This window comes from Ailuropoda melanoleuca, chromosome 15 (assembly GCF_002007445.2).
Source record: "Ailuropoda melanoleuca isolate Jingjing chromosome 15, ASM200744v2, whole genome shotgun sequence".
Taxonomy (NCBI): Eukaryota; Metazoa; Chordata; class Mammalia; order Carnivora; family Ursidae; genus Ailuropoda; species Ailuropoda melanoleuca.
Window position 1 is genome coordinate 31,061,798 of NC_048232.1, and position 22,460 is coordinate 31,084,257.

Sequence of the window (22,460 nt, forward strand, 5' to 3'; positions counted from 1 at the left end):
AGGACGAGGGAGAGAGAGAATCCCAAGCAGGCTCCCCGCTGAGTGCAGAGCCAATGTGGGGCTCGATCCCACAACCCTGAGATCATGACCTGAGCTGAAATCAAGAGTCAGGCACTTAACTGACTGAGCTACCCAGGCGCTGCTAATTTAATGGTACATTTAAAGAATGATATAGATCAGCTAAGTGAAGTTCATCTCAGGAATGCAAAAATGATTCAATATTAAGAAATTTATGGATAGGGATGCCTGGGTGGCTCAGTTGATTAAGTGTCTGCCTTCGGCTCAGGCCATGATCCCAGGGTCCTGGAATTGAGTCCCACATCGAGCTCCTTGCTCAGCGGGAAGTCTGCTTCTCCCTCTGCCTGCTGCTCCCCCTGCTTTGTGCTCTCTCTCTCTCTCTGACAAATGAATAAAACCTTTTTTAAAAAAAGAAATCTGTGGATATAATTCACATATGTATTAAAGAGGAAAAAATCATATTATTATCTCCATGGATGCCAGAAACCTTTACTACTTTCAGCACCCATTTCTGATTTTAAAAACTATAGTAGAAGGATTAAAATTTGCTCCTTTACATATGATTTTAAATATGTGTATGTCAAACAGAGTACCAGTTGACATCATATTTGATGCTGAAGAAAACAGATCAATAAAGGAAAACAAACAACAGATAAAACTGACCAGGCATTCACTTTGATTCTTCCTTTAACCCGTCTTTCCTCATAAAATCTTGTATCATTTTTCACTTTGTCTTCTATTTTCCCCATCCCGGTTTATTGCTGGGATTCCCACTGCTCAGCAAACAAGACGGTGAGTGGAAAGGCAGTATGGAAAACTTACACCTGGACTCCTCCTATGATATTTTTCATCTGCCTCTTTTTTTGTTGGGAGTATTAACGTGATTTTTACAGGATTTTCCCCCCACTCACCTTCCTTCCTCTTATACTATTTATGGGGGTGGAAACTGGGATAAATTAGAAGCATCTAGAACCCTGTTCAGTCAAGAGGATAGTGGGAATCTTCTGCCTTTCTCTTTTTTTGATGGGATTTGTTTTTTTCTTCATTAAACATTTGTTTTAATGGGTCTCAAAATTCTGTGGCAGATTTTTGGTCAAGTTATTTCCATTAAAAAGTACTGATTTTAAAAACTAATTACTTAAAACTTGCACACACACACACACACACACATACACAAAACAAATGGTCCACAAAACATTCTTTCCTTCTGAAGGTTTTACGATGCATTGTTATAATTAACCAGTCCTTTACTATTAAACTTAAATGGCCAATTGACAAAACAGTTCTGAGACTGTTCTTCACCACTGATTAAGACTGGGGTGGCAGGGGGGTGCCTGGGTGGCTCAGTCATTAAGCGTCTGCCTTCAGCTCAGGGCGTGATCCCAGCGTTCTGGGATCCAGCCCTGCATCGGGCTCCTCTTCTGGGAACCTGCTTCTTCCTCTCCCACTCCTCCTGCTTGTGTTCCCTCTCTCACTGGCTGTCTCTCTCTCTGTCAAATAAATAAATAAAATCTTAGGAAAAAAAAAGACTGGGGTGGCAGGTATTGGGGATAATATTAATTTAGGCTTCTGAGCTTTCTGGGCAGACTTGGTGACCCAGCCAGCTCCAGCTGCCTTCTTGTCAACTGCTTTGATGACACCCAAAACAGCCATCTGTCTCATGTCACAAATAGCAAAAACAGCCCAGAGGAGCTGTCAACACACATAGGCTTGCAAGAAACCATATGAACAATGGCAGCATCAGATTTCAACAACTTGGAACCATCTTCCAGCTTTTTTCCAGAACAACAATCTTCTCCTTCAGCACAGCAAACTTGCAAGCAGTGTGAGCTGTGTGACAATCCAGCACAGGTGCGTATCCAGCACTGATTTGGCCTGGATGGTTCAGGATAACCGTGAAGGCAGATGCTTCCACTGGTGGGTCACATCACAACAAATGTGACCCACAGTGCCACAACAAACATCTTTGACAGATACATTCATGAATTGAAGTCCACATTGTCCCCAGAAAGAACCTCACTCAAAGCTTCATGGTGCATTTCAATAGACTTTATTTCAGTTTAACATTGACTGGAGCAAAGATGGCCACCATGCCAGGTTTAAGAACAGCAGTCTCCACTCAGCCCACAGGGACAAGTACCAACACCACCAACTTTGTAGATGTCCTGGAGATGCAGACAAGAACTTGTCAGTGGGATCAGTTGGTGGCAGAATGCGATCCAGAACTTCAGGCAGTGTGGTTCCACTGGCATTGCCATCTTTATTCGTGACTTTCCATCCCTAGAACCAAGGCATGTTAGCACTTGGCTCCAGCACGTTGTCACCATTCCAAACAGAAATTGGCACAAATGCTACTGTTGGGGTTGTAGCCAATTTTCTTAATGTAGGTGCTGACTTCCTTAATGATTTCTTCATATCTCTTCTGGCTTTAGGGTGGCTCAGTGGAATCCATTTTGTTAACACTGATAATTAGTTGTTTTACACCCAGTGTGTAAGCCAGAAGGGCATGCTCATGGGTCTGCCCATTGTTTGGAGACATCTGCTTCAAATTCACCAACACCAGTGGCAACGATCAGGACAGTGCAGTCAGCCTGAGATGTGTCTGTAATCATGTTTTTTATAAAGTCTCTGTGTCCTGTGGTATCAATGATGGTCACATAATACTTGCTGGTTTCAAATTTCTGCAGGGAGATATCAAATGGTGATACCACATTCACACTCAGCTTTCAGGTTATCCAAGATCCAGGCATACTTGAAGGAGCCTTTCCCATCTCAGCAGACTCCTTCTCAAATTTTTCAATGGTTCTTTTGTCAATCCCACCACATTTGTAGATCAGATGACCAGTAGTGGTAGACTTCCTGAATCATCCAATGACAACAATGTTGATGTGGGACTTTTCCTTTTCCATTTTGGTTCAGGCTAAGTGGTGGTTTTCATGACACCTGTGTTCTGGTGGCAAACCCATTATAGAAAAGGTGATGTGAATTTTTAAAGATTATGATGTGAGTGAGACAACTTCCCCGGTCCCCCCACGCACACACACGCCTTTTTTACTGCTAACACATCGTTTTGCTGCCTTTAATCCCCCCTTTTTTGTGGTCATTAATTTTGGGGAATGATGATCTTTCTGAACTCTCCATTTTAACCCCAAGGTCTAGAATAGATACATAATTTAAAAAGGGAAACTGGCAACTTTCATAGGAGGGTGAAGGATCCATGGCAGTCATATTTGGATTAAGACCCTATTTTATTTTATCTATAAAATGGGAAACCTGGAACCTGCAGTGTCAGGTTGGCTATGAGCCTGGCTATCAGTAAGTGCAGAAGCCCTTATTTAGGTGAGAAGATACCAGAAACCAGGTATGTTACTGGGGAATGCAGGACAGGGACTAGAGAGGGACCTTTTTGTCCATCTTTAGAACTTACCACCAAAAGTTGCAGCAATGGGAGCCTCAGAGGCAGAGAAGCAACAGAGATTTAAGAAAGAATTTATGGAGTCACACCTTCAGTGGTGGATTGAATGGATTTAGAACTGTCAACCTACTGGTTCCTGTGGCAGAATGCCTGGAAACATTCAGTTGGTGACTTGGCAGTAAAGAGTGTTGTCAGGAATCATATGTCAGATTTCTAAACACACACTGACAGAAGGAGGAAAGACCTCTGCATATGTGTGAAACCAGAGAGACTTGTGCCACAAGCACAGGGCAGACGGGGAGCTACTGGAAGCAGGCTGTGAAATCGGGCTCTGTTGGAGCAAGTTATCAGGAAAGCAGAGCACTACTAAGGAAACAGAGAGGCCCTGATTCTATTAAAGAAACTAAATTCAAGAGGAGGAAAGGAAAGAAACAGGATCGAGAGTCTTCTGGGACCAAGACCTGGTAGTAGAGTGGTCAGATATGGGCAGTGGAGTGGAAGCCGGCATAACTCAGGATGCTAAATTCTTGACCACAAACTTCTAGACAGTGAAGATAGGCACGTCTCACTGCTGAGCAGAAGAGTCCTTGGAGCAAGTCAAAGGCCATGATCAAGGCTATGCTCTGCTTTTTCTCTAGTGTGGAGCCTTAAGTCGTGGTCAGGGTCATGATGAACAACAGGCCTTGATAGGTCACAGTTGTTGGGAAAAGATTCAAGTTCCGGGCTTTGGGGGACTCACTGAGTATGAAATGTATATCCTTGCATTGGCTGCAAAGAGGATGAGCTTGTATATATACATATGATATATCTATATCATCTATCATCTATCATCTATCATCTATCTATCATCATCTATCATCTGGGATACTGTCCTTGTGGTAAAGTCCTTACTTAAGTCATGAAGATATTAAGGAGGGCAAGGTGACTGAGCCAAAAAAGATCTCTTTGGCACCCTAGTCCTGTCCCTCCTGTTCCTTTCTCTCTCTCTTTGTCCTCCTCTCTTACAAAAGCAAAACCCTTGAACAGACTAGTTGAATAGTGGAACAATTAGTGATGTCTGCAGGTGGCAGAGTGCTGGGGATGGAGTTGTATGTTTGCTTTGTATCAGGCTCTGGAGTAGTCAGAATAAAGGCTCCCAAAGATGTTCACACCCTAACCCCTGGAATCTGTGAGTATGTCACATTACATGGGGTTTTGCAGCTGTGATTAAGGACTTTGAGATGGGGAGTTTATTCTGGATCATCTGGGTGTGTCCAAAGTAATTACAAGGTCCTTATATGAGGGAGACCTGAGGGTCAGAGTCAGAGAGAGCGATGCTCCAGCACTGGCTTTGAAGATGGAGGAAGGGGCCACAAGCCAAGGAATGAAATGACCTCTAGGAGCTGGAAATGGCAAGGAAAAACATTCTCCCCTAGAGCCTCCAGAAGGAATGCAGCCCTGACATTTCATTTCAGACTTCTGACCTCCACCATTGAGATAAGAAATCTGTGTTGTTTTCAGCCACCCAGTTTGTGGTAATTTATTCTAGTGGCCATGGGGAGCTCATATAGACCTCCACTCAACCCTGCAAGGGGAAGTATTCTTAACTGTGGAGCCTCAGCCCAGGACTACTGAATCCAAAACTCTAGGGAAACTGGTTTTAAAAGCTCTCCAGACAATTTTGATGCCCAGCCAGGGGTGAGAACTGCATCTGTAGAGGCTCTTTTCTCTCTCACCTGCCATGACGAGGGTCACAGGCCTTAGAGAACGTGTTTGGGGAGGGATTTATGCTGAACCAGGAACACAATTCCTTTGTGAAGCAGAGAATATAATTCAAGATAGGTTAGGGGAACAAAAACTCTTTTTCCTATACTCTCTTTGGTTCTCTGGCTGGGGCCCTATAAACTAGGCTGACAAAACACAAGTCAACACGAGAAAACCAAGCAGAAGTTCATTGGCATGTGCACCACCCTTACACCTGGAACACTCAGTGGTGAGTAACTCAAAGGGGTGGTTAGAACTTGGGCTAATGCAGCATCTCAGCAAGAAAACCCTAAAGTGTTAGTGAAACAACAAGACAAAGAAAAATAACCTTGAGTCTCTGGGGATCTCAATTGTGGGAAGGCACATTATGGAAGACTAATGGTAAATAAAAACTTGTTAGTAAAGACTGTTATGTAGACTTCTCTGGTGCTGTCTCCAGGCTGATTAAGGTCTAAAGTTGTCTCTAGTGATTAATTTTGGTCCTTACTAGTAGAGAGGGGAGGAGGACACCTTTGTAAGTATATGTCCTGCTTTTATGCGGAAGGGGGAAGGCAGAGAACTTTTCTTGTATCTTCTTCTGAGTTGCCTTCAGCTCAAAATAATCTTATGCAAAAGTGGCATATTTTGGGGTGGCATGTTCTGACACCCTCAATACCTAATACCTTAACTATTTCCCATAATCCGGTATGATTCATCCATTTTTTTAGAAGATATTTTATTTATTTATTTATTTGTCAGTGAGAGAGAGAGAACACAAGCAGGGGGAGCAGCAGGCAGAAAGTGAAGCAGTCTCCCCGCTGAGCAAGGAGCCTAATGCGGACTTGATTCCAGGACCCTGGGATCATGACCTGGGCTAAAGGCAGATGCTTAACCAACTGAGTCACCCAGGCATCCCAATTCATCCATTTCTTTTGAATGCTAAGAAGACAATAAAAATAATTAAAAATCTAAATTTTAACAATTTCATATTCACCTTTTGTCTCAGATGCTATGAATTTTTGGGGGGGTGGCTTAAGATTTAATTTATCTTTAGGAGAAAAAAAATGTTACTGCTTGAAAGGAAAAGATATAATATGTGAATAGTAGGTATTAGAAAAAAACAAAAATCCCAAGAAGATGTCTCCAATTTTCCTTTACACATCTTTCTCTGGGCACAGCACAGGTGAGGATACTCAGGGAGGTGCCACCAGGATTTCCGCGTCTATCACGGTTACTTGTCCTTCTGCAAAGGAAGAGCACAGATGTCATTCCAAAGAAAAATTCAAGTGTTTTCCCATGACTTGTCACAAAAGGTAAGTGCATTTCTTTCTATAGTTATTGTGCCTAGATTAGTGCCCAACTAAGAAGAGAATGTTTAATGGACTATCTGATTAAAGAAAAACTTCATTAAAATAATCACTAGTTTTATGCCAATTCATAAATACAATGTAATGTTACCAATTTGTTTTTAAAAAGAGCTCCAGAAGAATATAAGCCAACTACTTAAGTAAAAACCCTATATTGCACCACAGAATGATAGAACGCTGGACTTGATTAATGACATCTGTTGTATGAATTAATCTACCATGAAGAATTAATGGGAATGTCCTTCAAGAAGAACATCAAGGAGAGAAGAGATGAGTAACCTGATTTACAAAAACGGGCAGTGGGCAGGGTTTGACCTATGGGCTCACTTTGCAAATCCCTATTCTAGAGCTAAGAATGCAGTTGACATTTTAAAACAATTCAGAGAAGTCAAAGGAATAGTAAGTCATGATATGTGAAAATTATATGAAATTCAAATCCATAAACAAAGTTTATTGGAGTTTGGTCATGCCTGTTCATCTGTGCGTTGACCATGGCTGCTTCTACTAGACAATGGAGGCTTCGAGTAGTCGTAACAGAGAGTGCACGGCCCGCAAAGCCTGGAGCATCTACTCTGGTTCTGGCCGAGTATGTGAGTTAAAACTCAACTCCCTACTTAGTAGTCGTGTCACCTCGGACAAGTCACTCTAAGCCTTAATTCCTTATTTGTAAATATGTAGGTCAATGCTCGGGTCCAAGTGGGGAGGATTCAGTAAGAGGTGAAGATCTCCTGGGGACTTGCACATAGATGAATCCTTATTGGATCATTTCCCCCTAGCCATATTAAAAGAAAGATATCTCAGGATCCTTGGAGCTTAAAATCAAGTGTCCTCCGATCAAAACTTGGAGTCGATTTCTTTTGGGAACTTGGGAAGCCTAAGGATGAAAAAGCAAGAATACGCCGCGGTAAATGGGAAAAATAAAGAGTTTGGGGTTGGAAGTTTTGATCCTGAGAATCCTCGTTTGTCAAATGAGATATAAAACATTATACAAATACATAGAGCTGCCAGAGTAATGTATTTGGAGCATACTTATACTAAAAAATTACTTGTTTTTTATCTGAAATCTAAACTTTACTGGGTACACTGTATTTTTATTTGCTAAATCTGTCAACCCTATATACAAACCTTAGTAATTTTTCAAAAAATGACTAAATATAGTCTTTGCTTAGAAATACATTCTATCAGTCTATCGTTTCCCCCAAAACCTTCCTACGAAAAAATTACTCTGCTTTGTGTTATAAAAGGGGCCAAGAATGTATAATTTTAGAACCTACTAAAATTTGCAAACTGACAGCTAGAGGGAGCCAAACTGATAAGGAAACAGAAATGACGCCCTATATCTTGGGCTGATTAGTCTTCCTGCACAGTCTTCCTTTTGAATCTTCAGAAGGAGCCCCACGTGACAGTTAATCACTTTTCTGGAAAGCATGTATTTTTTATTTTCTTGAACTAACATAATTAACACATTCAATGTGTACAAAAGGTAACAAACAACAAATGCGTTTCCACAAAATGATCCTTTGTGTTTTACGTTTTCCGTTTGCCCCCAGGTGGAGATGGGGGTGCAGAGGGGAGTAGAGCACAGCCTCACGCGAAATACACAAACTCCGAAGTCTTAAAACTGATTATGTCATGCATTTCACTTAACACTATAAACAAGAATCTAATCTGAGAGGTGATTTGTGAGCCTGAAACAGCACAGGGAATCTCCCCAATCTCTCCTCTCAGCCCCGGAGCTGTCATCTTCCCCAGTAGTTTTCTCATTAGAGGGCAATTCTTAGCACACGTTTGTCTTGCTGTTGCTCCCCAGACCTATAAGAGAAGGGATTTTTCTATTTTTCCCTTTCCTTTTCAAGGGATTCCCTTACACTCTGGTTTAAAGTTGAATTGTTGGGGCGCCTAGGTGGCTCAGTCGTTAAGTGTCTGCCTTCGGCTCAGATCATGATCCTAGGGTCCTGGGATCGAGCCCCACATTGGGCTCCCTGCTCAGCGGGGAGTCGCTTCTCCCTCTCCCACTCCCCCTGCTTGTGTTCCCTCTCCCGCTGGGTCTCTCTCTGTCAAATAAATAAAATCTTTAAAAATAAATAAATAAAGTAAAATTGCTTTTTTAATTTTTCAAATGATCATCCATTGTTTAAAAATTTTGTGCTTGTAAATATCTATGAGGCAGCCGGATTTGCCTCTTGAAACATAAAAAGAGAGTATTTGGAATTTAGAAAGTCCTTTCTCTTTGAAAGAGAAAGGACTCTGTTTTGCAAGCCTGTGATCTTCAAAATTCTCAAAAGCAAAGACTAGACTGCAAAAAATATGTAATATTCTCTCTTTGCCTTTCTGCCATAAGAACAATAATCTGACCTGAGGCAAATGGATGCTGCCAGCAGAAGAGAGGGAGGTCATATACCTGGAGGTACAAGGAGAAAAACACATCATGTATTTTAAAGGTAATATCTATTACAGTGATTATTCAGTACCAAAGTCAACCCAGCTTTATCAAGTATTTTCTTGCACCTGATGTTTACCCAGTAGTTATTCAGATACAAGCGAACAGAAATAGTTCCTAAATTCTTGTACATATAATCTCAAGTAGGATGTACAAATGTCCCTATTATTTGGAGGTCATCCAACCCTCCACAAACATTGGAACAAACAAATGGAAAATATTTCTCGATGCCTGAAGTATAGTAGAAGATTAACTAGGAATCTAATGGAAGAATAATTTTTCTAAAAGAATTTTTGAAATGATCATCGTTAAAATTACGCCACTGACATAATGAAAGAACTCTCGATAGGGGCAGGTGCATGGTGATCATACCACCTGCTGATGACTGGGTCGTGTCCGGCAACCCCGTGTGACAGCTGGGAACCAGCCGATGGGCAGGACAGCCATTTTGCTAGTAACCCAGGAGCTGGAACAATGATGTCTTGGGAGTTATTACCTGTTTTAAAGGATTGACTAGCAATTTGCAAGTATATAGCAAACGTGTGTGGAAATAAAGACCAACAAAAAGAGAAAAACAAAAGCTATTTATTGTGAGCTTGCTATAGTAAGGCAAGACAGCCACAGTCCCTTGTGCTTTGGTGGGGACCCAAAGCAGGCAGAGGAGTAGGAAAGCTTTATAAAGTGCACAAAGGGAGGCTTCAGGAATGCCCGGAGGAGGTTGTTGGCCTGGGGAGGCTGTAGGAAGGCCAACTAGAAGCAGGACATCCTGGGGGACTGGGTAGTGGTGCCTATTCGGCTTTCTCTGGTTGGTCCTAAGTTGGAAGCAGGGACAAAACTTCGGGAAGCTGTCGGTTATTCATCAAGTCCTGGCCATTTTAGGCTGATCATTATAGAAGTTATTGTTAGCTTCCTGCATTGCCACTAGAGATAGCAATCTTGTTCCCTGTAAGTCTGATTTATAGCCGGCTGGCTTCCTGGGTTGTTTACTGTAGGTAAGAGGTTGTTTTCCTGGGCAGGTTGCTGTAGGTTGTGGGTCAAAGTTTTATTTTCACACATGGTCTGGCCAGTGCCCATCTGTATATTCAGTCTCTCATCCCATTCCTTAATCTATATAACGGAAAGAAAAACTAAACAAACACACCCAAAAGGTGTTCGTGATAGGTCAACTTTAACATTTTAATCATCATGCTCTTTTAGAATTAAGATATTTAAAACTTCAGATGTATTCTTCATCCAAATAGGTCAGGGTGCAAATCTTATAGAGAAATCATTTTTGTTCCAAAACCCAATGTCCTAAAATTATGCACTTAAGGTAGACTTCAAAGGTATATACACCATTATATACTATACAATAGAATGTAAGCTCCACGAAGGACAAAACTTGGTTTTGTTCAGCACTTTTTCCCTGGCACCGAGAGCAGGGTCTGATACATAGGAGGCACAAAAGAAATATTTATTGGATGAATTAATGCATGTTTCTAACTCTTTATATAAATTAAATTTTTAATTGTGGTAAAATCCACATAACATAAAATTTACCGTTTGAACCATTTTCAAGTATAGAGTTGAGTAGTGTTGAGTATGTTCTCACTGCTGTGCAACCAATCTCCAGACCTCTTTCTTCATCTTGCAAAACTAGAACTCTGATCCATTAAACAACTCCCTGTTTTCCCTTTTCCCCGACTCCCCAGCCTGTCTCTACGGTGTTTGTCTTTCGTGACTGGCTTATTTTGCTTAGCATGGTGTCCTCAAGGTTCATGCATGCTATGCATGTGACAGGATTTCCTTCCATTTTTTTTAAACCTCTTTCTCACCACCCCCCCACCCCGGCCAAGTAGGAAGGATATAATCGGAAAATAATGAATTCATAACAGTGTCCTTGTTTCTCTTATTTCACTCATTTCAGAGTTTGGAAAGGGGTCCTCACAAGAAGCCTCACTCTTCTCATCTGTAAAATGGAATAATAACATACACGTGTGCATGTGCACTGATCTGGCCCTCATGCTTGAAGCAAAGCAGGAGGTGAGGGGCTACCAGTCCTCTACCCTGACTCTCCTCTTGAGCTGGTTTTTTTACTCGCTCCATCTCCCCCTGCTTAATTCCTTTCTCTCCTTTTTTGACCCCCTGGGATCTGAAAGAGGGATAGAGCCACTATGTGGGATTTCAAAGGACTTTACTGGGGGGCAGAGTAGAGGGGTGGGTGAGGAGTGGTCTTGACATGCACAGGTCAAGGCTTGGGTGGGAATGATCACTGTGCCCAGGACTATGTAGAACTTGACGGGGGAGTCCTTATAATAATATTCTATCATATGGATATACTACATTTTGTTTATCCCTTCATTTGTGGTTTTTTTTTATTTGTTTTAAAGATTTTATTTATTTGAGAGAGAGAGTGCACGAGCAGAGGGGAGGACAGAGGGAGAAGGAGAAGCAGGTTCCCCGCTGACCAAGGAGCCTGATGTGGGACTCAATCCCAGGACCCTGGGATCATGACCTGAGCTGAAGGCAAATGCTTAACTGACTGAGCCACCCGGGTGTCCTATTCATTCGTCAATGGACCCTTAGGTTGCTTCCACCTTTTGGCTATCCTGAATAGTTCTGTTATGAATGTGAGCATACAAATATCTCTTTGGGAGCCTGCTTTCAATTCTTTTGGGTATATATTGAGTAGACTTGCTGAATTATATGGTAATTCTATTTCTATTGGCGGGGGGAAGGGCAATAGTATTTTCTATAGCAACTGCATCATTTTACATTCTCACCAGTGGCGCACAAGCATTATTCTAACTCAAGTTTGGTTACCTGGTTTGTTGCCATGGAGCAGATTAGAAGCCGTGAATTAGAAGGAGTCAGCAAGTAAAATAATAGCGTGAAGTATCATCTGACAATTTAATATTGAGTGACAAAAATTCTAAGAAAATTAGTACTGGATTATTACAATATTCAATAACGGATACTCTTAATGATGCTCTGGAGCTGGAATTGAAGTCAAATTATGTTTGATTTCCATTATATGAGGAGGCAGACATCTACATGTATCTTAATAATATATCCATTGATAATCTAATTATGTAGGTATTGAAGAGTTCAATTTTATTATTATTTTAAAAACAGAGTTCCATCTAAAATGTTGAAAATTTTTTTAAATTTTATTTATTTATTTGACAGAGAGACAGCCAGTGAGAGAGGGAGCACAAGCAGGGGGAGTGGGAGAGGGAGAAGCAGGCTCCCAGCGGAGGAGCCCGATGTGGGGCTCGATCCCAGGACCCTAGCATCACACCCTGAGTCGAAGGCAGACGTTTAACCACTGAGCCACCCAGGAGCCCATAAAATGGTGAAAATTTTTTTTAAAGATTTTATTTATTCATTTGACAGAGAAAGAGAGAGCACAAGCAGGCAAAGCTTGTAGCAGAAGGGGAGGAAGAAGCAAGCTCCCCACTGAGCAGAGATCTTGATGTGGGGCTCGATCCCAGGACTCCGGGATCATGACCTGAGCTGAAGGCAGACACTTAACCGACTGAGCCACCCAGACACCCCCTTTCTGTTGTTTGTTTTGGGTTTGTTTTGTTTTTTTTCTAAGACTGAAAAAATGGTGAAATGTTTTGAAAGATTGGTCTTTAATGAGGTAATTTTCATTTATTCAGGAATTTGACTTACATAGAATGGAGCCCTTCCCTATAATGCCACATTAGTGGGTTGTTACTATTTCCATATATAATAATCATACAGACACCTTTTCTTTCTTTTTTCTTTTTTTATAATAATTTTTATTTTGTTATGTTAGTCACCATACGGTATATCCTTAGTTTGTGATGTACTGTTCCATGATTCATTATTTGCATATAACACCCAGTGCTCCATGCAATATGTGCCCTCCTTACTACCCATCACCAGCCTATCCCAATCCCCCACCCCCCTCCCCTATGAAGCCCTCAGTTTGTTTCCCAGAGTCCACAGTCTCTCATGGTTCATTCCCCCTTCTGTTTACCCCCCCTTCATTCTTCCCTTCCTTCTCCTACCGATCTTCCTATTTCTTATGTTCCATAAATGAGTGAAGCCATATGATAATTGTCTTTTTCTGCTTGACTTATTTCACTTAGCATAATCTCCTCCAGTCCCATCCAGATTGCTACAAATGTTGTGTAATTGTTCTTTCTGATAGCTGAGTAATATTCCATTGTATATATGGACCACATTTTTTTAATCCAGTCATCTGTTGAAGGGCATCTCGGCTCCTTCCACAATTTGGCTATTGTGGACAATGCTGCTATGAACTTTGGGGTGCATATGGCCCTTCTCTTCACTACATCTGTATCTTTGGGGTAAACACCCAGTAGTGAGATGGCTGGGTCATAGGGTAGCTCAATTTTTAACTTTTTAAGGGACCTCCACACTGTTTTCCAGAGTGGCTGTACCAACTTGCATTTCCACCAACAGTGTAAGAGGGATCCAATTTCTCCACATCCTCTCCAACATTTGTTGTTTCCTGCCTTGTCAGTTTTTGCCATTCTAACTGGCATAAGGTGGTATCTCAATGTGGTTTTGATTTGACACCTTTTCAAGCATGAATCGTGATGTACCAAGTACGAATAGTAACGAAAACAACATTTTCAGTTAATGGTGTCTGTGTGATTGCAAAATGTTTATTGATAAGGAAAGAGGGAATCCATTTAGCCGGGAAAAATCTTGGCGAATTGAATATTAAGATATTAGGACACTTGAAGGCTGATGCTAGAGTTTTCAGGATCCTATAGGATTCCTCAGGCTGTATCCTTTCTCTTCTCATCTCATCTTTCTCCAACCCAAATTTACAAACCAAACCATTGAAGAATGACAAGCCTGACAATTAATTACCATTTTGGGTGTATATACTGAACTGCCTCCTGTGCAGAATGCCAGGAATCTGAAAGAAGCTAGGGGGTAACATATGCCCCTAGGGGGGTCATGACATAGTTATGACACACAAGGGGCATTATTACAGTACTGTGAGGGGCCACTCATGGGAGGAATGGGTAAGAGTCAGGGAGAGATGTGCGCTCCATCCTATGCAAGAGCCACTGCGGCCTCCCCATTGATGGCTGGCTGGCTGACAGGCTCGTCCAGCGGCAGTGGGGCAGAGGCATGGCAGTGAGCACCATGTGTGGAGAAACGTGAGAGGATCTGGGCCCCAGGTCGCTAGGAAGTTTAGGTGATCTGGGAGTCAAGCGTAATGTTTGTCAGAAAGGTTGGTGGGGGTTCACCAACAGAGACGGAAGCCAGGGAGATAAGCAAGTTAAGGAACTCAAAGGGATCTGAATAGAAGGTACGGAAACTGAGAATAAACAAGTCATTAATAGTTAAAATGTCAGGAATCATTCTAGTGTGTGCGGGGAATATCACAAGAAATGAGGCTATCATTTCATCTCTTGAATTGGGAAAAAGCTGCCGTCACTTTATTTGTGACACAACACGGTTCCTTTGTAAAGGAGGGTGTGTTGTTATTCCAGGTTCACGGGTGAGGGAACTGGGCAGTGAACCCAAGCCCCTTCAGTCATATCAACATCAGCAGCTGAGCTACGACTGGAATTCACTGCCCTGGAGCTTTTTGCTACCAGGTGAGCCCTGATCCTGTAATTTTCCAGTGCTAAAAATCTCTTCCTTCCTAACAAAAGTTTTTGTTTCTAATAAATGTGTTACGTTTTAATGGGCAGTGGGTTGTGGGGACAGGGTAACTTGTACAAACATATCCCGTAAAAGTTCTCAGCAATGTTGGCTTAGGAGGTGGTGTGAATTTAGGTGACTTGGTTGTTTAAAGTCTTATTTAGAGACACTAGGTTTTTGACGCCTTATACTGAGGTTTCCATTCAGTAGTACAGAGTCTATACTAACCAGTAAGTATGTGCTAGACTAATGATTTTTATCTAAAACAAAGGTATTCATCTCTCTTTTTAGGTAATAAAGCAAGAGCTTTTTCATGTATGTTTGACCTTCAGTGGAGATTGCAGAAAATCACTAAAATGTAAGACTATTGAGATTGTTGTTTAGAGCTTTTTAAAAATAACTAGATGGATAGAAAATGAATCTTGGCCACATTTTATTTTTTACCTGAAAGTTCTTTTATTTGGTAGCCGAATCTTAAAACCTGAGTCTTCTTTCTAGTTAGCTACAAACAAAATAGCTCAGGGCACCTGCTGTATTCTAGAATGTTCCATAAAGAAGTGTCGTTTAGGATTTGCAAAAACAATGAATAAGATACCAAGGTGGAACGGGCTAATCTCTTCTTCCTATCTCACCTCTTACGGTAGGGAGTTCTTGTAGAAAAAATGACCTGGGAGCTTTACAAAAGATCCTCCGGGTTCTAAAGTGAACGGCAGAATGAAGCCATGAGGATCAGGAACCTGAAGGCATGTTGCTCAAAATATGGCGGTCCATGTGTCATCAGTCAGAGAATATTCCTGGGCCTCATTCTTCTACTACTGAGTGAAAATCTTTGGGAGAAAATCTGTGCGCGTTAAACAAGCCCATCAGGTAGTTTTGTGCATGTTCATTTTGAGAACCACTGTATTTGAAGCAGTAAGACCAGACTCTTGTTAAGGTCAATTCTGCCCAACACAGTCTCTTCCAGATACTCTGTCATTTACATGATCTCTTGTTGAGAAATGTTTCACTTACGTTTTTTAACACTTCCTGAAGAAACAGATTTATGTGTATTCATAGCGTTCCTTTTTCAATAAATGAAAATACATCTTGGAGGATTAGAGGGGTTCTCACCTATGCTCACATCTCACACCTGACAGACAGTTGCTGGCATTGGGGAAGTTTGCATTAAGACGGTGATTCTCAACCTCAAGTATTTAACTGGTCCCTTTTAAAGAAAAAAAATGTGAACCTCAGAATTGTGACTTAAGCTAATTTTTTTATAATGCTAAATGTATGAACAAATATTAGATATAAACTACTTATAAGGAAAAATTTACTGATGTCTGAAGCCAAAGCAAGATGTACAAATGAAACACAAACAAAACTATAAAACTAATAAAAATTCAAATTGGCAACATGGATGCAAGATGGCTGCTGTTGTTGGCTGAAACTAAATTGTACATGTTAAGTTTATAGCAGAAAGATGTAGCTCCGGGTCCAATTCTATTTTTTGATTAAAGTAACATGACTGCAGACAAGGCTTTGTTTGCTAAATCAGAATAATTACACTTCGTACTTAACCAAACTTTCTAACAAGTGATCCTAATGAGGTCTTCTTCCATCTTTCACACACCCACAGTCCTCTAGATCAGGGGCTTTTCTTTTTTCTGTAGAAGGCCAGCTAGTAAATCCTTTAGGCTGTATAGGCTAAGAGGCAAAATTGAGGTAGGTACTTATATAATAAGAAAATGTCTAGTCACACAAATAGATACTGCTGAATAGTGATATCAATCATAGTTTTAATAGAGAATATTAATTACTTGAGCCATTTATAGAATTCTATTATATTCTTTCCTTGATACGTGCCTTTTAGCATGTTATTGTAGATTAATCGGCTCAATTGGCAGTTAAGTTAGTGGAAGCTCTTCAATTGCACAATTAGATGGATTTTGAAATATGGGACTTTTCCTTTGCATGTGGAGTGAGGTCCAAAAAAACTGCTAGAACTGTAGGTTGAGCTTGGAAAATATATTCTCTGTAAATTTGTGTGGGATTGAGATTTCACTTCTTGTTTTAATTTTTGACAACATAGGAAGTAAATACAGCAGCTTGATATTACTTGTGATTCACACAACATTAGCTGTCATCGAAATGACTTTACTGCACTGTGAGTTTTCTACCTAAGCTCAGCTTTGCCTTCTGGTTTTAGGTTCAATTCATTCAGAAACATCAAGTCTGAAGCAAAAGCTAATTTCCAAAGTCATTCAGAGTTAAATCACAGTGATTGAAGAAAGTCCTCATTCAGAGAAATTCCAATCCTGACCCTGAGCTGAAAATAATCTCAATAAAATTTCATCACTGCTGAACTGTCACACTGCTATGCGGTGGGGCAAATAGATATTTGTTTCCACTTATGACAAAATTTATAGAACTGAAGATTATTAAGTCCATGAGAGTGGAAGTTCACTGTCGACATGACCAATTAAAAAACACATGATATTAAATATGTTCCTCAGAAGTAACTGCTGATAAATAGTACAATGAACACAGTGAAGTCTTTAAACAGCTTACATTTTCAAAAACTGCAAATTCATCCAACTAACCCATTTTCTTCTCCACATACATTTTTATCACCATCTGTAGTAGCACATCTTAGCAGATTCCACTTCAGGTTGTACCAGATTAGTGTTTTCTCACTAATTTTTTTTGAAAGTATTCTCAATTATAATTGTTTCGTGTAGACCATTCATAGAGATGAAGCCCAGTGAGTTCAGATCTGGCATTGACTCCTTGAATAGACAACAACAACTGAATAGTATATTGGCTTATCAAAAGCCAAGGAAGAAACACTTGAAATCTTTGGCTTCTTTTTAAATTGATGATTGATATTGCTTCCAATGTCCTCAACTCTTTGAATAACTTCTTGCCCAAAAGTTAATAGTTTTGAACCAGTTTATTTTCCCTGGACATATTTCTTTGGCTTGGAATCAAATATGACCTTTGGTATGTGACTTGTTTTATCTAACAAATGAGCTATTTCTGAACGTTGGTTGCAGCTTCATTTCAAAAAAAATTTGTGAAAAAATTCTGCTATAATGAAATATTCCTTCTTATACTTCCTACTTTTTCTAACATGCTTTCTTTGAGTTGGGAAAATTGTTATGATTGCTTAATCTAGTAATATCAACAGAGACTATTTTTAGCACAGCTATAACACTACTTCATAATAAACATAGTTCCTTGTCACCCACACTGCATTATGTCTTACAAGTGTAATATTTGAAGTTTACTTTTTTCCCCATTTTTTGTCTTGACATGATGGGCGTGCACTGGTCATAAAAAAATTATAAAATGTCATGTTATGGCAATATGCATGGCACTCAAAATGCTGTTGAATTAAAGCTTTGTCACTGGGTTTTAAGGTGGGCTGAGCAGTTTGCAAAGCAATAGAGTACTACATACAGCTCTGTCACAACTACTCAGCTGTCACCAGAGTATACAGTGTGTAAACAAATGAGTATGGCCATGTTTCAATAAAGCTTTATTTACAGACACTGAAAAGAATTTCATAATGTTCACATCACAAGATACTATTCTTCTGATTTCTTTTCCAATCATTTAGAAATGTACAATCCATTCTTAGCCTGAAGACCACACAAAAACTGGCAACAGGTGGGATTTGGCCTGCAGACTATAGTTTACCATCACTAGCCTAGATTTAAACTCAGGCCTTTTTAAAAATTATGACTTTAACTTCTGTGACCCCTCCCAGGGTGGAGTCAGATTTGTAGCATAATTCCTTAAAGTAGAAAAAAAAAATGTGGTCTGCTGGACATTTCAAGCATAACCAAGCAGCATTGTTTTTGAAAAGGAGACCCTGAGATATGACTTCATTATGGAAATTCATTTGCTCTTCTCACCTCTAGGACAGTCTTCCACTAATGCCTCAGAAAGAAACCAAAGCCAGCAGGGTCAGAGAAAGCATAATCTCTATGTCAGAACCAAGAATTTATCCAATTTGTCCTTTGTCTATTTCCACTTCCAATGCCTTTTTCTGCACTTCTCTGGAGCCTCCTGCCCTCAAAGCACTCCTCACCCCCAGCAGTATCATGTTACCTGATCACTCTTATCATAGCCAAAGCAACTTATGAACTAATTCCTGCTGACTCTTCTCAGAATCTGTTTAAGACGAGACTCCAGAGGGAAGAGAATCTTGAATCATGGGTTTCATTTTGGGTCAAAGCACAGAGCAAATCTTACATTAAGAGTCTACCTCCTGCAACACTGACCCTGCTCCTGCCATAACCCCATTCCAGGGTGGACTGAATCCCCTTTCATCATTCCCACTGGCCCCTCCCCTCTTGGAATTGTAGTAGTGTGTCAAGTCTAGGACTCAGAACAGGGACTAGGTTGAGAAAGCACCCAGTTGGCAAACCCTAAGATAGAAGTTTTTCCTAAGATAAAGGTTCTAAATACCAACTAAGCATGAGGACCACCTACAAAACTTTAGAAAAATGTGCCTGAGCCCCACCTGAGCTTGATCAGATGGTTTTCCAGGGTTTTGAATCACTGCCCAGGTCTCATCTCCAGGCAGGGCCTATCACCAGATCATAATTTCCCTCTACCACACCCAAACTCTGACTAAGGCTAACTGAAGGAACCGCTTTTGGGATCCCTGAATTACCTTAGAATCTAACAGTTACATTTAAAGTTTGGGGGGGTTCCTGCAAGGCTTGGTGTGTGAAATAATGAATAGTATGAGCATCACACCAAGCATACATCACAAAAAAAGCATTTTTACTTTCTTAAAGTGGATGTTGAAAGAAGACTTATGTCTTTAATTTTAGGAATGCTGATGATATGCCTGGGAACTGTCCCCAATAAAAATCTAAACAACTGAAGGACTAGATAGATATTGAGAATATTGGTAGACTGGAGATATGTAGTAATGAAGACAATAGTGTGAGGAAATAATTTGGGGCATATTATGTACTAACCTATTTGTTTTCTTGATAAAGGGGGAAAAAGATAAATGGAGAAGAATGTTGGAGATTAGGATTTCTACAATACTTTTGGTTGGAGATCTCTGGGTCATTTCTATTGTCACTTATACTTAGGTTTGCAGTTTTTGTAGTTAAATTATTTGTTTCTGGGTGCCTGGGTGGCTCACAGTTGGTTAAGCATCTCCATTGGGCTCCTTTCTCAGGAGGGAGACTGCTTCTCCCTCAACCTGCCGCTCCTCCTGCTTGCACGCTCTCTCTTTCTCTCTCTCTGTCAAATAAATAAATAATTACAATCTTTTTAAAAATAAAATAAATTATTTATTTTTTTGGAGGCATTTTGCCTGTAGTGACTCCCATGTGTACTGGATCTTCACCTTGTACAGCCAGAGTTGAGAAACAATGGAACTGAGCCCTAAAAGGACAATGCCAAAGGACTCAAGGTATTTCTTCCACACCTGACTTTAAATGAGGTTTTCAAGATGTACAAAGGCATCATGTCACTAAGGTGGGGCCAAGGGTTTCCATAAGTTACCTAATTTTCCTTAGTGGTTAAGGAGAAAGTGGGGCTTTTCAAGGTATGGTCTAAAGCATACAGCTTATAAGAATCAAGAGCACAGAACAAGCAGAGGTAGCATGTCACTGGCATGTTCGCTTCACTTCTTCCCTTCAGGTATGTGAGGTACATACCTTCAAGCCACCTACAGGGAAGACTGTGAGCCACACTGCTGAAGGCAGCCCTACTCTTCACATTCTACAAGTGTAATGATTATCTTTTTAATCTAAATGACATAAGCCATCCTTGGGTAGTTATGGAGAAGAAAAGGTGACAGAAGAGGATTTCCATTACCTTTGGATAACTTCTTAAGTGAGAAATTTAGCTTGCTTCTCTTGATGACTCTGTGGAAGGACTCTATATACTAAGCTGATTTAAAACTCTCATGCACGGACACAAGCACTCGTATTTCTTGTTCTGTTTGTAACCCACATAGAGAGGATCCTCTTGTATAGAACTAACGATATTTTCAGTGACAACGAACAAATAGAACAGAATGGAACAAGAGCCCTAATGGATACTCAGTCACGGAGACACTCCTTACAGCATGTGGTGGGTGAGAAATCATTGGCAGCAGGATAGGTCTTAATTGGGATTATTTTTTTCTACTTGTGGTTTACTAAGTATTTGTTGATTTGAATTGAATGAAATTTATTCTACTTTCTGAGGCTTACCTTTAAAGATGACATACTATGAGTAACAATGACACATAAAACAGCCCTTTCCAGAAGAGGCTCATTCCAGCCTCACACTAGGACTTTTGTGTCTGCCTTTAGAAAGCTATTTCTCATGTGTGTTCTGCTTACATATGCAAAGTCTCCTGGTTTGATTAGTTCTACAACTGCCAAATGAGGAAGGGACTAGACAGCCTATTGTGGAAGGCAGCTATTGTCTTGTGCATAGCAGACAGCACTCACTTCTGTTTGGATAAACAGCCCATGGTCCAGTTTCTCCAGGCAGTGGAGAATGGGAGTGGATTTGGTCTGAATTCAGTGGGAAGCCATGGGAGAGGCTCCTCTGAAGATTCAGGTGTGAAAGGAAGATGATGGGAATCCTGTTCTCATTTGTGGGAGAAAAAGATGCCAAGTATTGACTTCCAGAATTAAGACCAAAGAAACTAAAGAAAAAAAGCCAATTCAGGCACGACTGTGGCCTTTTGTCTACCTTGTAAGTTCCTAAATGAGTTGAACAATGTCAGGTTAATAACTGGGTGGCAGAATAAAGTAATTGATTTACAAAGTTGAGAATGTGATAGGTTAACACATAACTGAAAAGGTACGATCCTAAGTATTTGAAACCCAGATCATATGGACAACAAAGTTCTGATGCAAAAGAATGTATCTGAATCTCAGTGCAAAGTGATCTCTAAAAAATTTTCAATGTAATTAAAACAATACATACTCAAAGTACAGAAAATCAAATATAAAAAATCTTGAAAAAAGGCACAAGAAAAATACATCTTTCTTTAAAAAAAATGAAAATGAGCATTATATGACTTCTTCTTAGAAACTATGCAAGCAAGAAGGGAGTGGAATGAGATATTTAAAGTGTAGAGGGGGAGGAGAGGTTAAGATGGCGGAGGAGTAGGGGACCCCTTTTTCAGCCGGTCCCCTGAGTTGAGCTGGATAAGTACCAGACCAGCAGGGAATATCCACGGAATCAGCCTGAGACGCAGGAAGATACATCTGGATCTCTACAAATGAACATCTCCAGCGCTGAGTATCGAGGTACGAAGCGGGGAGCCGTGAAACCGCGCACAGATATCGGAAGCTAAACAGAAGGGGGAGGGAGCCGCCGTGTCAGGGCGCCGGGAAGCGGTAGCCACCTACAAGGGGGAGCGGACAGACCGCGGACCCGCACACTTGAGACAGCAGGCTGAGAAGGGAGCTCCGGGAGCGCACGCGGGACGGCTGGCGGTTGGCGGGCCACCTGCACGGGGGAGCAGGCGGACTCGCGGACAGCACCCGTGAGACACCAGACTGAGACGGGGAGCTCCGGGAGCCCGCGCGGGGCGGCTGGCGGCGGGCGGGGTTGGAAACACAAAGGACAGAGACGTGCCGGCCCTGGAAGTGAGGGCTGGGACGCCGGGTGTGGGGCGCACAGCCCGGGATGCTGCAGGGTTGAGCAGCACCAACAGAAACAGAGTTAAAGTGGCCAGAACATCAGTGGAGAACGATCCGCGATCCCTCTGTTCTGAGACAGAGGCTGAATTTCAGCCGCTGCTGCTCTCTCAGAAGAGGCATAGCAAACCGCCAGGGAAAGCCGCCAGAGAACAAAAGCCCGGAAATACCGGCTCACAGGGTGCCCATCCCCATCCCCCCTC

At 41.1% G+C, this 22,460-nt stretch overlaps 1 long non-coding RNA gene across 3 annotated transcripts in view; it reads right to left on the reverse strand.

Annotated features, from left to right (window-relative positions):
• Nucleotides 1-2,035: 2,035 nt before the first annotated feature.
• Nucleotides 2,036-22,460, reverse strand: part of LOC117796496 — a 96,977-nt gene continuing 76,552 nt past the window's right edge. The window contains exons 4-5 of one of the 3 annotated variants that reach the window (XR_004621052.1): nucleotides 6,150-6,398; nucleotides 2,036-2,968 (exon numbers count right to left, since the gene is read on the reverse strand). This is a non-coding gene — a long non-coding RNA (uncharacterized LOC117796496). Of the gene's footprint in view, nucleotides 2,969-6,032; nucleotides 6,399-8,877; nucleotides 8,924-22,460 lie in introns of those variants that run through there. The other 2 variants (XR_004621053.1, XR_004621051.1) reach the window with 2 other exon arrangements.